Genomic DNA, 13,901 nt, shown 5'->3' with positions numbered 1-13,901 from the left:
TCTCCCCTTCATCCTCCTCTCCATCCTCCCATCTTACCTCCTTCCCTTTCCCCACAGCACCTGTATATATGTATATATGTTTGTACATATTTATTACTCTATTTATTTATTTATTTATTTTACTTGTACATATCTATTCTATTTTATTTTGTTAGTATGTTTGGTTTTGTCTCCCCCTTTTGGACTGTGAGCCCACTGTTGGGTAGGGACTGTCTCTATATGTTGCCAACTTGCACTTCCCAAGCGCTTAGTACAGTGCTCTGCACACAGTAAGCGCTCAATAAATACGATTGATGATGATGATGGGGAGAGACAGGAGGATGGGAGATCAGAGAGGAGGCTGATGCGGTAATCCAGTCGGGATAGATTGAGAGATTGAACCAGTAAGGTAGCAGTTTGGATGGAGAGGAAAGGGCAGATCTTGGCGATGTTGTGGACGTGAGACCGGCAGGTTTTGGTGATGGATTGGATGGGTGGGGTGAACGAGAGAGCTGAGTCGAAGATGACACCAAGGTTGCGGGCTTGTGATACGGGAAGGTTGGTTGTGCGGTCTACAGTGATGGGAAATTCAGGGAGAGGGCAGGGTTTGGGAGGGAAGATAAGGAGTTCAGTCTTGGACATACTGAGTTTTAGATGGCGGGCAGACATCCAGATGGAGATGTCCTGAAGGCAGGAGGAGACACGAGCCTGGAGGAAGGGAGAGAGCAGGGGCAGAGATGTAGATTTGGGTGTCATCAGCATAGAGATGATAGTTGAAGCCATGGGAGTGAATGAGGTCACCAAGGGAGTGAGTGTAGATCGAGAACAGAAGGGGACTAAGAACTGAACCTTGAGGAACCCCCACAGTAAGGGGATGGGAGGGGGAGGAGGAGGAGGAGGAGGAGCCTGCAAAAGAGACTGAGAATGAACGACCATGAGAGATAAGAGGAGAACCAGGAGAGGACGGAGTCAGTGAAGCCAAGGTTGATTAGCATGTTGAGGAGAAGGGGGTGGTCCACAGTGTCGAAGGCAGCTGAGAGGTCGAGGAGGATTAGGATAGAGTATGAGCCGTTAGATTTGGCAAGCAGGAGGTCATTGGTGACCTTTGAGAGGGCAGTTTTTGTGGAGGGACGGAAGCCAGACTGGAGGGGGTCGAAGAGAGAGTTGGTGTTGAGGAATTTGTGGCAACGCGTGTAGACGACTCATTCAAGGAGTTTGGAAAGGAATGGTAGGAGGGAGATGGAAGGTTGGTAGTGCGGTCTACAGTGATGGGAAATTCAGGGAGAGGGCAGGGTTTGGGAGGGAAGATAAGGAGTTCAGTCTTGGACATACTGAGTTTTAGATGGCGGGCAGACATCCAGATGGAGATGTCCTGAAGGCAGGAGGAGACACGAGCCTGGAGGGAGGGAGAGAGGAGGGGCAGAGATGTAGACTTGGGTGTTATCAGCGTAGAGATGATAGTTGAAGCCGTGGGAGCGAATGAGTTCACCAAGGGAGTGAGTGTAGATAGAGAAACGAAGGGGGCCAAGAACTGACCCTTGAGGAACCCCTACAGTAAGGGGTTGGGAGGGGGAGGAGGAGCCCACAGAGGAGACTGAGAATGAACGGCCGGAGAGATAAGAGGAGAACCAGGAGAGGACGGAGCCTGTGAAGCCAAGGTTGGATAGCGTGTTGAGGAGAAGGGGGTGGTCAACAGTGTTGAAGGCTACTGAGAGGTCGAGGAGCATTAGGATAGAGTAGGATCACTTAGTACAGTGCTCTGCACACAGTGAGTATTCGGTGAACACCATTGAGCTATTACTTGATGTGTTCATATCCCTACAAGTATCAATATTATTGAACTCTATAGGTGATCAATGAATACAGCTGCTTCATTTATTAAAATGGGAGTCAATCATATTTATTGATCACTTACAGTGTGTAGAGCGCTGTACTAAGTGCTTGGGAGGGTGCGATATCATATAATTTGTAGGAGTGTTACCTGCCCAAAAGGAACTTACAGCCTGGAGGGAATGCCAATGATTCTAAATTGAAGTTCCCCTCTTCCTTTCCAGGGAGTCAGCATCATCTCCCAGAAATGACCAACATCTCCACAGTGACTGAATTCCTCCTCCTGGGGTTCTCTGACATCCGGGAGCTGCAGCTGCTCCATGCCACGCTGTTCCTCCTGGTCTACCTAGTAGCCCTTCTGGGGAATCTCCTCATTATTGTTGTCACCACCCTCGACCAGTGTCTCCACACCCCCATGTACTTCTTTCTCAAGATCTTGTCCTTCATAGACCTCTGCTACATTTCTACCACGGTACCCAAATCCATTGTCAACTCCTTGTCCAGTGACAGCTCCATCTCCTTTCTGGGTTGTGTCTTGCAGCTCTTCCTAGTGGTCCTGCTTGCCGCTTTAGAGTTATTTGTCCTCACTGCAATGTCTTATGACCGCTATGCCGCCATCTGCTCCACCCTCTCTCTTTCTGACTCACTCTCCCACTAATTCTTTCTCTTCTGTCTCTGCTCCATGGCCAACTTAGAGTTAGTCATTCAGCCAGTCGATCGTATTTGAGTGCTTAGTGTGTGCAGAGCACTGTACTATGTGCTTGATAGAGTACAGCACAACAATATAACAGACACATTCCCTGCCCAGAAGGAGCTTAAACTCTAGAGGGGGAAATAGACTTTAATATAAAAACTAAAATTACAGATATGTACATAAGTGCAGTGGGGCTTGGATGGGGGATGAATAAAGGGAGCAAGTCAAGGCGGCACAGAAAGGAGTGGGAAGAGGTAAGGAATGCTACATCAGGGAAGGCCTCTTGGAGGAGAAATGCCGTCGATAAGACTTTGAAGGTGGGGAGAGTCTTTGTCTGTCAGATATGAACAGGGAGGGGATTCCAAACCAGAGACAGGATGTGGGCAAGAGGCTGGCGGGGAGAGAGACAAGATAAAGGTACAGTGAGAAAGTTGGCATTGCAAGAGCAAAGTGTGTGGGATGAATTGTAGTAGAAGAGTAGCAAGGTGAGGTAGGAGGAGACAAGGTGATTGAGTGCTTTAAAGCTGATGGTAAGGAGATGCCCTATCACAGGGAAAACATGTTTAGTGAGAGAGTCAAAGATACAGAGCTGAGTTTAGGTCAAAGTGAAGTTCACCAGGGACAGATGGTGCTCAAGCCTTCCCCTTTCCCCTCTGCTAAGCAGGGTCCTCCCGTCTCCTCTTTCCCTTGCAGACCTTCCAGCCAGACAGCAGTGACAAAATGCTACTTGGCCCCAGTTTCCCCGTTATATATGAGGCCTAATCAGATGTATGGAAGGAGCCAGCTTCATTTCACTCCATGGGCCAGCGGGGCAGGAAGGTGAGAGAAAGTCTCTCCATTTAGGGGTAAGAAAGTGACTCTCAGGTGACTGAGGAGAAAGGGGAAGCAAATTAGATTTGGCTGCTTTCTGATGCCCAACCTGTTCCATGGCTCTGAGGCCTGGACACCCCCACCTATTCTCTAGACCTGATGTCTGGACAATCACCAACCATTTCCTGGAAAGGGCAGGAGCCTGACAGAGATAAAAGGGAGCAATGGCAGAAGGAGGAAGGGGAGAACTCGGACTCTGGATTCATGATAGAGGAGGAGGAGAGGCTTGGTAAGTGCAGCGTTGTATAATGATGTCACAGGCGCTGTGGAAGCCCCCAAATTGAATACCCCTGTGAGCATGGGGATCTTTATCTGGACCTGTCCTCCAGATAAATCTTTTAGTTGGAGTGAGCTCTATGTACTTGGGCAAAGTGCGCATGTAGCACCATCTCAGCTTACTGCATGCCTAGTATATTCCATGTCTACTTGCCTTGTATTGGTGAAGGCCCACCAAAGGCCCTTCTGTCTGCTGGGCAGTGGTTGCAACAATCCAGGAGTGAGGAAAAGGTGCAGCGTCCTGTAAAGTGTCTGTGAGAATTTTTCATTCAAAACCCAATCTGGCCTTTACCCTGTTGTTAATTGAGGATCCAATAACTGATATACAAAGTATTGGTTATTAGAAGGAAAAGCGATTGACTTTGGCAAGGTTATAGAGGCAGGGGGAATGGACTGCTTAGCCCTAATTTGATGGCTCTTGCACAGTTCTCAAGTTACTCACCCAAGCCCATGTGGAGGATACGAAATGAAGGCTAAAAGTTTTGGAAATGGACAAATGGAGGACAAACAATGTGTGAAGTCCAGACCTAACTGTGGCTTGCTTGGGCGCCTTCAGCTATAGGAGAATCATCATGCTGGTAGAGGGGTCTCGACCCTTAGTGGCCTTCTCTACCTGTCATTGGCCAGAGGGACATTTGGGGGTAGGCTGTGTCCTATGAGCACTGGAAGCCATAGTGACTGATGCTATTCTGATATGGCAAAACAGATGGTGATGATGATGATGATGATGGTATTTGTTAAGCATCTACTATGTGCCAAACCCTGTTCTCAGTGCTGGGGTAGACACAAGGTAATCAGGTTTTCCTCATGGGGCTCATAATTGTCTGCTGTGTGACCTTGGGCAAGTCACTTCACTTCTCTGGGCCTCAGTTACGTCATCTGTAAAATGGGGATTGAGACTGTGAGCACCACATGGGACAGGGACTACGTCCACCCCGATTTGTTTACATCCACTCCAGCACTTAGTACAGTCTCTGGCACATAGTTAAGCGCTTAACAAATACAATAATAATAACAACAATAATTATTATAATAATTGATAGTAATAATAATAATAATAATAATTAATCCCCATTTTACAGGTGAGATAGCTGAGGCACAGAGAAATGAAGTGACTTGCCCAGATTCAAACAGCTGAGGAGTGGTGGAGCCGGGATTAGAACTCACTACCTCTGACTCCCAAGCCCCTGCTCTTTCCACGAAGCCACGCAGGTCAAGGGAAACCCCCAGGTGAGCCTCAGGAATTCATTTTTGCCTGACCTTGCCCACAGCACACACATACAGAAGCAGCCTGGCTCAGTGGAAAAGAGCATGGGATTTGGAGTCAGAGGTCATGGGTTCAAATCCCTGCTCCGCCAATTGTCAGCTGTGTGACTTTGGGCAAGTCACTTAACTTCTCTGTGCCTCAGTTACCTCATCTGTAAAATGGGGTTGGAACTGTGAGCCCCCCGTGGGACAACCCGATCACCTTGTAACCTCTCCAGCGCTTAGAACAGTGCTTTGCACATAGTAAGTGCTTAATAAATGCCATTATTATTATTATCATTATTATTATATGACTATCCCCTAAGGCTTACAACATCCAATCCTTCCATCCTCCTATGGCGTCAGGGACACTGGGGCCTCTGTTGGACATTAGACAGGCATCCCCACAAAGTTGTTGAAGGTAGAGCCAGCTGAACACTCCACTGTCCACTAGTGGACAACGAAGCCAGGGCTGGTTTCTGCACGGGGCCCCAACTCAAAAGCCTTGTATAGCGAGGGGCTGGGGAATGTACCAGGCCATGGAAACTGGGATAGGGACAAGGTAAGTAAGTGAACATACTTGCCTCAACTTCTCCCTGCCCCTTCCTCCTCAATCCTAATTTCCTTCTTGGACGTAATATCTCCTCCAAGAGGCCTTCCCCAAATAAGCCCCTTTTTCCCCTTGCTCCCTCTCCATTCTCCCTTGTCTAGGCACTTGAATCTATGACCTTTGGGCAATTTGATATTCACTCCACCTCCAACCCCCCAATACCTTGTACATTTCTTTAAATTATATATTATGAATTACCTACTTATAATATTATCTGTCTGCCCCTCTTGACTGTAAGTTTGCTATGGGTGGGGAACATTAGCCACTAATTCTGCTGTATTGAACTCTCCCAAGGGCTTAATACAGTGCTCTGCACATAGTAAGTGCTTAATAAATACCACTGACCTGTTTACTGATCCCAGAGTTTGAACTTTCACCTTCCTAGTGCGCTTCTCAAGAGTTCTGCTCAAGGGACTATGTGTTTTCCTGGGCTTTGGGGAAGTGAATATGTTAGTCTGTTAGAGAAAGAGGAATGAGAAGTTGCGTGCCGCGACCCATCCATTCCCACATCTTCTCTGCTACTACCACCAGTCCCCATAGGAGTGTTCGAAAGTTTCAGAGGGTGCAGACTAGTTGGGGTGAGAGCAGGGTCCGAAGGTGGAGCCAGACAGGGTAGGAACACTGTCATAAAGACGTATCAATAGGAGAAGCAGCGTGACTTTGTGGAAAGAGCACGGGTTTGGGAGTCAGAGGATGTGGATTCCAGTCTCTGCTCTGCCACTTGTCTGCTGTGTGTCCTTGGGTGAGCTGATTAACTTCTCAGTGCCTCAGTTACCTCATCTGTAAAATGGGGATTGAGACTGTGAGCCCCACATGGGACAGCCTGATTACCTTGTATCTACTCCAGTGCTTAGAACAGTGCGTGGCACAGAGTAAGTGCTCAACAAATACCATAACAATGATAATAGTAGCAATGGTTCCTGGCTAGGAGATCTCCACCAAGGGGCAAAGAGTCCCACTAGGACTGAAGGATGGGTGGTCCGATTCAACCTGCTCAACCTGTTTGTGACAAGGCTGCAGGAGCCCAGGATGCTGGACATCTTAATTGCGTGTGAATCATTGGTTCAACGTGGTGAGGGCCAGGCCTACCTGTGATTACTGCTTCCCTGGTGCACCTCCATCTGTCCTAGGACGCATGTGGAAACCCCAGCAGTCGGCGTGGGTACTTGGTTTGAAGACAGTAGGTAGAGACAATGAAATTGAATGAAGACCTGGCTCTCCTGACAGTAGGGCTCCCTCTGCAGCACTGCAAAGGCAGCAGCCGAGAGGGCCGAGGCAGCCGTTTCCGGGAGTGGAAACTCGTCTGCACCCTGTCACTGACCACAATGGTAACAATTTTGCAGCGTGGTTGCCAATCAGCACCCTGCAATATCCTGAAAGCTAAGAGTGGCCTGCTGACTATCTCTGTAGCTGGAAAATGCTGTTTGAATGGGGTGGAAAATCCACAGTCCCTGAAAGACTTAATGAACCATTGGAGGACTGGGAAATGTTGAAGGTGGCAGTGCCAACAGGAACTACTGGGCTGGTTGAGGTATAAAGCTTAGGATGTGCTAGACATAGGTCTTTGGGGGAAAATAATTAAGGTTGAGCAGAAAGGATGAGGTAGGGAAGGTGATGGTAGCAGGAAGAGAGGATTATCTTCAGGGTAAAATAGATTGGGAAGCAAGAACAGGGAAGGTGATTAATCAGTCAAGCAAACAATCTGTGTACAGAGCATTGTACTAAGCTTTGGGGAAAGTACAATTATAATTGTACTTTCCTGCCCATAAGGAGGAGGTTACAGTCTCCAAGAGGAGACAGATATTCAAATAAAATACAGATAGGGGACATAGTTAAGTATCAAGATATTTACGTGAGTTCCATAGGGCTCTTATGAGTATCAAAGAGCTTAAAGGGTACACAGAAAAGTACATAGTTGATGGTGAGAAGAGTGGAGATAAGCAATATAAAGGCTTAGTCAGGGAAGGCCTCTAGGAAGAGATGTGATTATAGGAGGATGCCTCTAGGAAGAGATGTGATTATCGGAGGATTTTGAAGGTGGAGAGAGTTGTGGACAGTGGTATATGAGTAATAACAATAATAATTATTGTATGTGTTAAGCGCTTACTATGTGCCAGGTACTGTACTTAGTGCTGGGGTAGATACAAGCAAATAGGGTTGGACACAGTCCCTGTTCCATGAGGGGCTCAGTCTCAATTCCCGTTTTACAGATGAGGTAGACTGAGGTACACTGTAAGCCCACTGTTGGGTAGGGACCGTATCTATATGTTCCCAACATGTACTCCCCAAGCGCTTAGTACAGTGCTCTGCACACAGTAAGCGCTCAATAAATGCGATTGAATGAATGAATGAAAGGTAACTGAAGCACGGAGAAGTTAAGTGTCTTGCTCAGGTCATACAGCAGACAAGTGGCGGAGCCAGGATTAGAACCCATAACCTTCTGATTCCCAGACCCGTGCTCTATCCACTACACCATGCTGAGTTCCAGGCCCAAGAGAGGATGTGGGCAAGGGGTTGGCGACAAGATAGATGAGATCAAAGTACATAGAGTAGGCTGGCAATAGAGGAGCTGAGTGTGCATATTGGGTCATAGTAGAAGATGAGAAGGGTGAAATACAATGGAGTGAGCTGATAGAGAAGCAGCGTGGCTTAGCGGAAAGAGCACGGGTTGGGAGTCAGAGGTCATGGGTTCTAATCACGGCTCTGCAACTTGTCAGCTGTGTGACTTTGTGCAAGTCACTTAACTTCTCTGGGCTTCGGTTACCTCATCTGTAAAATGGGAATTAAGACTGTGAGCCCCTCGTGGGACAACCTGATTATCTTGTATCTACCCCACTGCTTAGAACAGTGCTTGGCACAGAGTGAGTGCTTAACAAATACCAAGATCATTATTTTTGAGTGCCTTCAAGCCTATTTTAGGGAATTTTTATTTGATGTAGAAGTAGGTAGGCAATCATTGGAGGTTTTGAGTAGTGAGGAGATGTGGACTGACCATTTTTTCAGAAAAATGATTCGGGCAGCAGAATGAAGTATGGACTGGAGAAGAAGAGATAGGAGGCAGAGAGATCAGCGAGTTGGCTGATTCAGTAGTCAAGGCAGAGAAACAAAATGGTCTAGTCGATAGGGCACGGGCCCGGGGGTCAGAAGGACCTGAGTTATAATCCCAGCCCTGCCACTGGTCTGCTTTGTGACCTTGGACAAGTCATTTAACTTCTTTGCAGCGTGGCTCAGTGGAAAGAGCACGGGCTTTGGAGTCAGAGGTCAGGGGTTCAAATCCCGGCTCCACCAATTGTCAGCTGTGTGACTTTGGGCAAGTCATTTAACTTCTCTGTGCCTCAGTTACCTCATCTGTAAAATGGGGATTAAGACTGTGAGCCCCCCTTGGGACAACCTGATTACCTGGTAACCTCCCCAGCGCTTAGAACAGGGCGTTGCACATAGTAAGCGCTTAATAAATGCCATCATCATCATCATCATTCTTTGGGCCTCAGTTACCTCTACCATAAAATGGGAATAAAGACTATAAACCTCATATGGCGCAGGAACTGTGTCCAATCCGATTTGCTTGTATCCCCCCCCCCAGCACTTAGTACAGTGCGTAGGGCATAATGAGTGCTTAAGAAATATTATTATTGTGAATAATAAATACTTTTTCTAAAAAAGTTCTCTCCCCTCCTTCAAAGCCCTACTGATAGCTGAGCTCCTCCAGGAGGCCTTCCCAGACTGAGTCCCCCTTTTCCTCTGTTCCTCCTCCCCTCCCCCTCGCCCCAATCCCTCCGTTTGCTCTACCCCCATCCCTGCCTCACAGCACTTGTGCATAATTGTACATATTTGTTATTCTATTTATTTTATTAATGATGTGTTTATATATAGAATTCTATTTATCTATTTTGATGCTATTAGTGCCGGTGTAATTGTTCTGTTTTGTTGTCTGTCTCCCCCTTCTGGAGTGTGAGCCCGTTGTTGGGTAGGGATTGCTCCCACCTGTTGCCGAATTGTACTTTCCAAGCGCTGAGTACAGAGCTTTGCACACAGTAAGTGCTCAATGAGTAAAATTGAATAAATGAAAGAATAAATGACTAAAAAGGTGGTAAATGGTAAGTGTTTGGATTAGAGTGGTAGCGGTTTCGATGGAGATGGGTGATCAATCAAGCCATCGATGGTATTCATTGAGTGTTACTGTGTGCAGAGCACTGTAGTAAGCACTTTCGTGATTGGTTGGTGACCTGCCCACAAGAAGCATACCAAAGAGACAGATATGAAAACAGAAATGTAATACTACATAATAAAATTAAATATTTAAACAATTGCATATGATTAGATGTTCTTGTGAAAAGATCAGGGGCCTGGAAGTCAGAGGATGTGGGTTCTGCACACAGTAAGTGCTCAATAAATACGATTGATTGATTGATTCTAATTCTGGCTCTGCCACATGTCTGCTTTGTGACCTTGGGCAAGTCACTGCATTTCTCTATGCCTCAGTTACCTCATCTGTAAAATGGGGATTAAGACAGTGAGCTCCATGTGGTACAGGGACTGTGTCCGACCCGATTATCTTTCATCTACTTCAGTGCTTAGAACAGGGCTTGGCACATAGTAAGCCCTTACCAAATAACACAGTTATAAAAGAATCTTTGTGTACACTTCACAATATACTCGATTTGTGCCCATCTACTTGCTCATTTCACTTTTTGAGCCCTAGGGACCGTCTCTATATGTTGCCGACTTGTACTTCCCAAGGGCATAGTACAGTGCTCTGCACACAGTAAGCGCTCAATAAATATGATTGAATGAATGAATGAATGGCAGGAATGAGAGTATGAATTGTGCTTTACAACCACTTGTCTTATGCTCAGTCACTTCAGACAGGACTTTGTTCCTTAAGCCTCAGGACATATTGTTCTCAATGGCAGTCTCCACCACCGCAAAGCTATGTTCCTCTAGACGGTAAGCTCATTGTGGGCAGAGAATGTCCCTATCAACTCTGTTATATTGTACTCTCCCACGTTCTTAGTACAGTGCTCTCTCCACTAAGTACTCAATGATACGATTGATTGCTGAACATTCAATATTTGTTATTCCCATGGATAAGGATTAGTGAAGTACTGGTCAAATCCTGAGAAGGTGTCCCCCTTCCCCCTGCACCAGCCCACAACAGCTCACTCCCATCCAACTGATCCGTATCTCTTATGCCAGCCCCTCGCACCTCAACGCTTCCCAACAGCCTCAGCCAAGTGCAGCCTGTGGAATCCCCACTTCATTAAGAAAAAGCTTCCCTTCATCCTTGACCTGTTTCTGACTCAATCACTGCTCCTCCTTGCCATTACTGAAACCTGGCTCTCCCTAGAAGACAGTGTCCCCTGCCACTCTCTCTAGAGGGGGCTTCATCTTCTCCCACTCCTCTAGACTCACTAGGTTATGGAGAAGTGTTGGCTTCCTTCTTTCTCCCCCTTGCTGCTTTTGTACCATCCCACCTCCCCTGTCGCTCTCATCTCCTTCCTTTGAAGCCCATATCATTTGCCTTCAGCACTCATTCTAATTACTAGTCACAATCATGTACCACCCCCGGGCCTCTCTTTCAACCTTTTGAACCATTTTGATCCCTTTCTCACATTCCTTCTCTCTCTATCCATATGGGAACCTCAATATCCACAGGGATGTTCACGACAACCCTTCCACTGCCCACTTCCCCTTTCTCGACCATTCCACTGACCTCCTGCTCCACCCCACTTCATCCTTTCTCCAAATTGGACTCATGCCTGGACACGTCTCTAGTAACTGAATAATCTCTACCCTCATCAACTCTGACATTCCTCTAACTGACCACAACCTCCTCAGTTGTCTTCTCAGTCTCTTTCACAGGCTCCTCCTCTACTCCCCCGCTGCAACTGTGGGAGTTTCTCAAGGCTCATTTGTGGGTCCCCTTCCATTCCCCATCTACACCTATTCCCTTGGAGAACTCATTTGCTCCCTTGGCTTCAGTTACCATCTCTACATGGATGATTCCCAAATCTATCACTCCTTCTCTGCAGTGTCACATTTTCTATCGCCTTCAGGGCATCTCTACCTGGATATCTGGCTGACACCTCAAACCTAATATGTCCAAAACAGAACTCCTCATTTCCCCACCCAAACTCTGTCCTCCCACAAGATTTTCCCAACACTGGAGAAAACATAACTACCCTCCCTGTCTCATAAACCAATAACCTTGGTATTGTCCTCAACTTTTCTTTTTCATTCAACCCACCTATTCAATCTGCCACCAAATCCTGACAGTTCAACCTTCACAACATCACTAGAATCTGCTCTTTCCCCTCCATCCAAACTCCTACTATGTTCATCCAAGCACTTATCCTATCCTATCTGATTACTGAATCAGCCTCCTTGCTGAGCTCCCTGCCTTCTACCTCTCCCCATCCCAATCCTTACTCCACTCTGCTGGCCAGATTCTTTTTCTAAAAAAAAAATCAGTTCACATTTCCCTGCTCCTCTAGAACCTTCAGTGATTGTCCACCCACCTAAGAATAAGACGTGGAGCGGTTAAGTTGACTTGCCCAAGATTGCACATTAGGCGAGCTGGGACTAGAACCCTTGTCCTCACCATGAGGTAGAATGTCACTGGGAAGAGATGCTCTGCTAGGGTAACGTGGTTCATTCATTCAATTGTATTTATTGAGTGCTTACGGTGTGCAGAGCACTGTATTAAGCGCTTGGGAAAGCACAATACAGTAATAAAGAGAGAGAATCCCTGCCCATAATGAGTTCACGGTCTAGAGGGATTATGGTATTTGTTAAGCACGTAGAATGTGCCAGGAACTGAACTAAGTGCTGGTGTGGGTACAAGTAAAAAGAGTTGGGTACATTCCCTGTCCTGCAAAGGGCTCGCAGTCTTCATCCCCATTTTACAGATGAGGTAACTGAGGCACAGAGAAATTAAGTGACTTGTCCAAGGACACATAGCAGACAAGGGCTAGAGCTGGGTTGACATCTGTGGGCCGAGCCCTAATATCTGGGACAAACTTCAGGATACGGAGGATTCTTGCTAGCTGGACTATTCCAGAGACGTGGGTTGGTGGGCAGTTGCCTGGGAGGCTGATTGTGTCTGCCAGGGGAGGGAGGATGTAAATATTCCAAGAGATAAAAGCCCAAATCTATGGGCATCATTCCTCAGGGTTGAGGAGTGGAAATCAAGGGGTTTCAACCAGAATGAGGTGTGGTTGGAGTGTTTTCTATTTCTACCCTACACCTTTACAGGGAATGGTAATGAAAGAGCCCAAGAAGGAAAGGCCAGAGAGGTAAGAGAAGAACCAGGAGTGGGCATTGTCAGAGAAACCAAGGATAGATAGTGTTTCCAGAAGAAGGGGATGACCCACAGAAGGAAAGGCTACTGACATGCCTAGGAGTACATTGGATTTGGCAAAGTGGAGGTCACTCGTGACCATGGAGGGAGCAGTTTGAGTGGTGTGGATGATGAAAAAATCAGATTACAGCAGCCTGAGGTGAGAGTTGGAGAAGAGGAAAAGAAGGAAACAGATGTAAACAAACCAAGTCCTGGAGACTGGTCCAGCTCACTGGCATCAAGGAAGAGAGCGCTGGGACCTGGACGAGCACTACAGCTGTGGAAAGGGCTGAAGGTATCTGACCAGAACTCCAGCACTTATGGAGGAAGCCCTAGGACTTGGTTCAGAATTCTGACACCTGGCACAAGGTCTAGGAGACCTGAGTCAGCACCAGAGCACATATGGGGTCAGTCATGGAACCCGATTCAGCAGCACCCCAGCATTTGTGGGGAGAGTCCCTGAATCTGAGCCCACATCTGATATCTGAGAAGAGTCCTGGGACCTGATTCAGTACCCGTGCATCTGCAAGAAGACTGTACTAAGCACTTAAGAGAATACAATATAACAACAAACAGACACATTACTGCTCATAACGAGTTCACAGTCTAGATGGGGAGACAGACATTAATATAAATCAATAAATAAATGATGTATACAGATATATATCTCTATCTATCTATCTATCTATCTATCTATCTATATATATATATATACACACTGTGGAGATGGGAGAGAGACTGAATGAAGGAGCAAGTAAGAACAGCACAGAAGGGAGTGTGAGAAGAGGAAAGGAGGGTTCAGTCAGGGAAGGCTTCTTGGAGAAGATATGCCTTCAATAAGGCTTTGAAGTGGGGGAAAATAATTATCTGTCTGATATGAGGAGGGAGGGCATTCCAGGCCAGAGGTAGGATGTGGGTGAGAGGTCGGTCGCGAGATAGACAAGATCGAGGTACAGTGAGAAGGTTAGCATTGGAGGAGAAAAGTGTGTGGGCTAGGTTGCAGTAGGAGAGTGGTAAGGTGAGGTGGGAGGGGTCAAGGTGATTAAGTGCTTTAAAGT

This window comes from Tachyglossus aculeatus, unplaced genomic scaffold (genome assembly GCF_015852505.1).
Source record: "Tachyglossus aculeatus isolate mTacAcu1 unplaced genomic scaffold, mTacAcu1.pri scaffold_143_arrow_ctg1, whole genome shotgun sequence".
NCBI classification, from domain to species: domain Eukaryota; kingdom Metazoa; phylum Chordata; class Mammalia; order Monotremata; family Tachyglossidae; genus Tachyglossus; species Tachyglossus aculeatus.
This window is presented reverse-complemented; position numbering follows the sequence as displayed.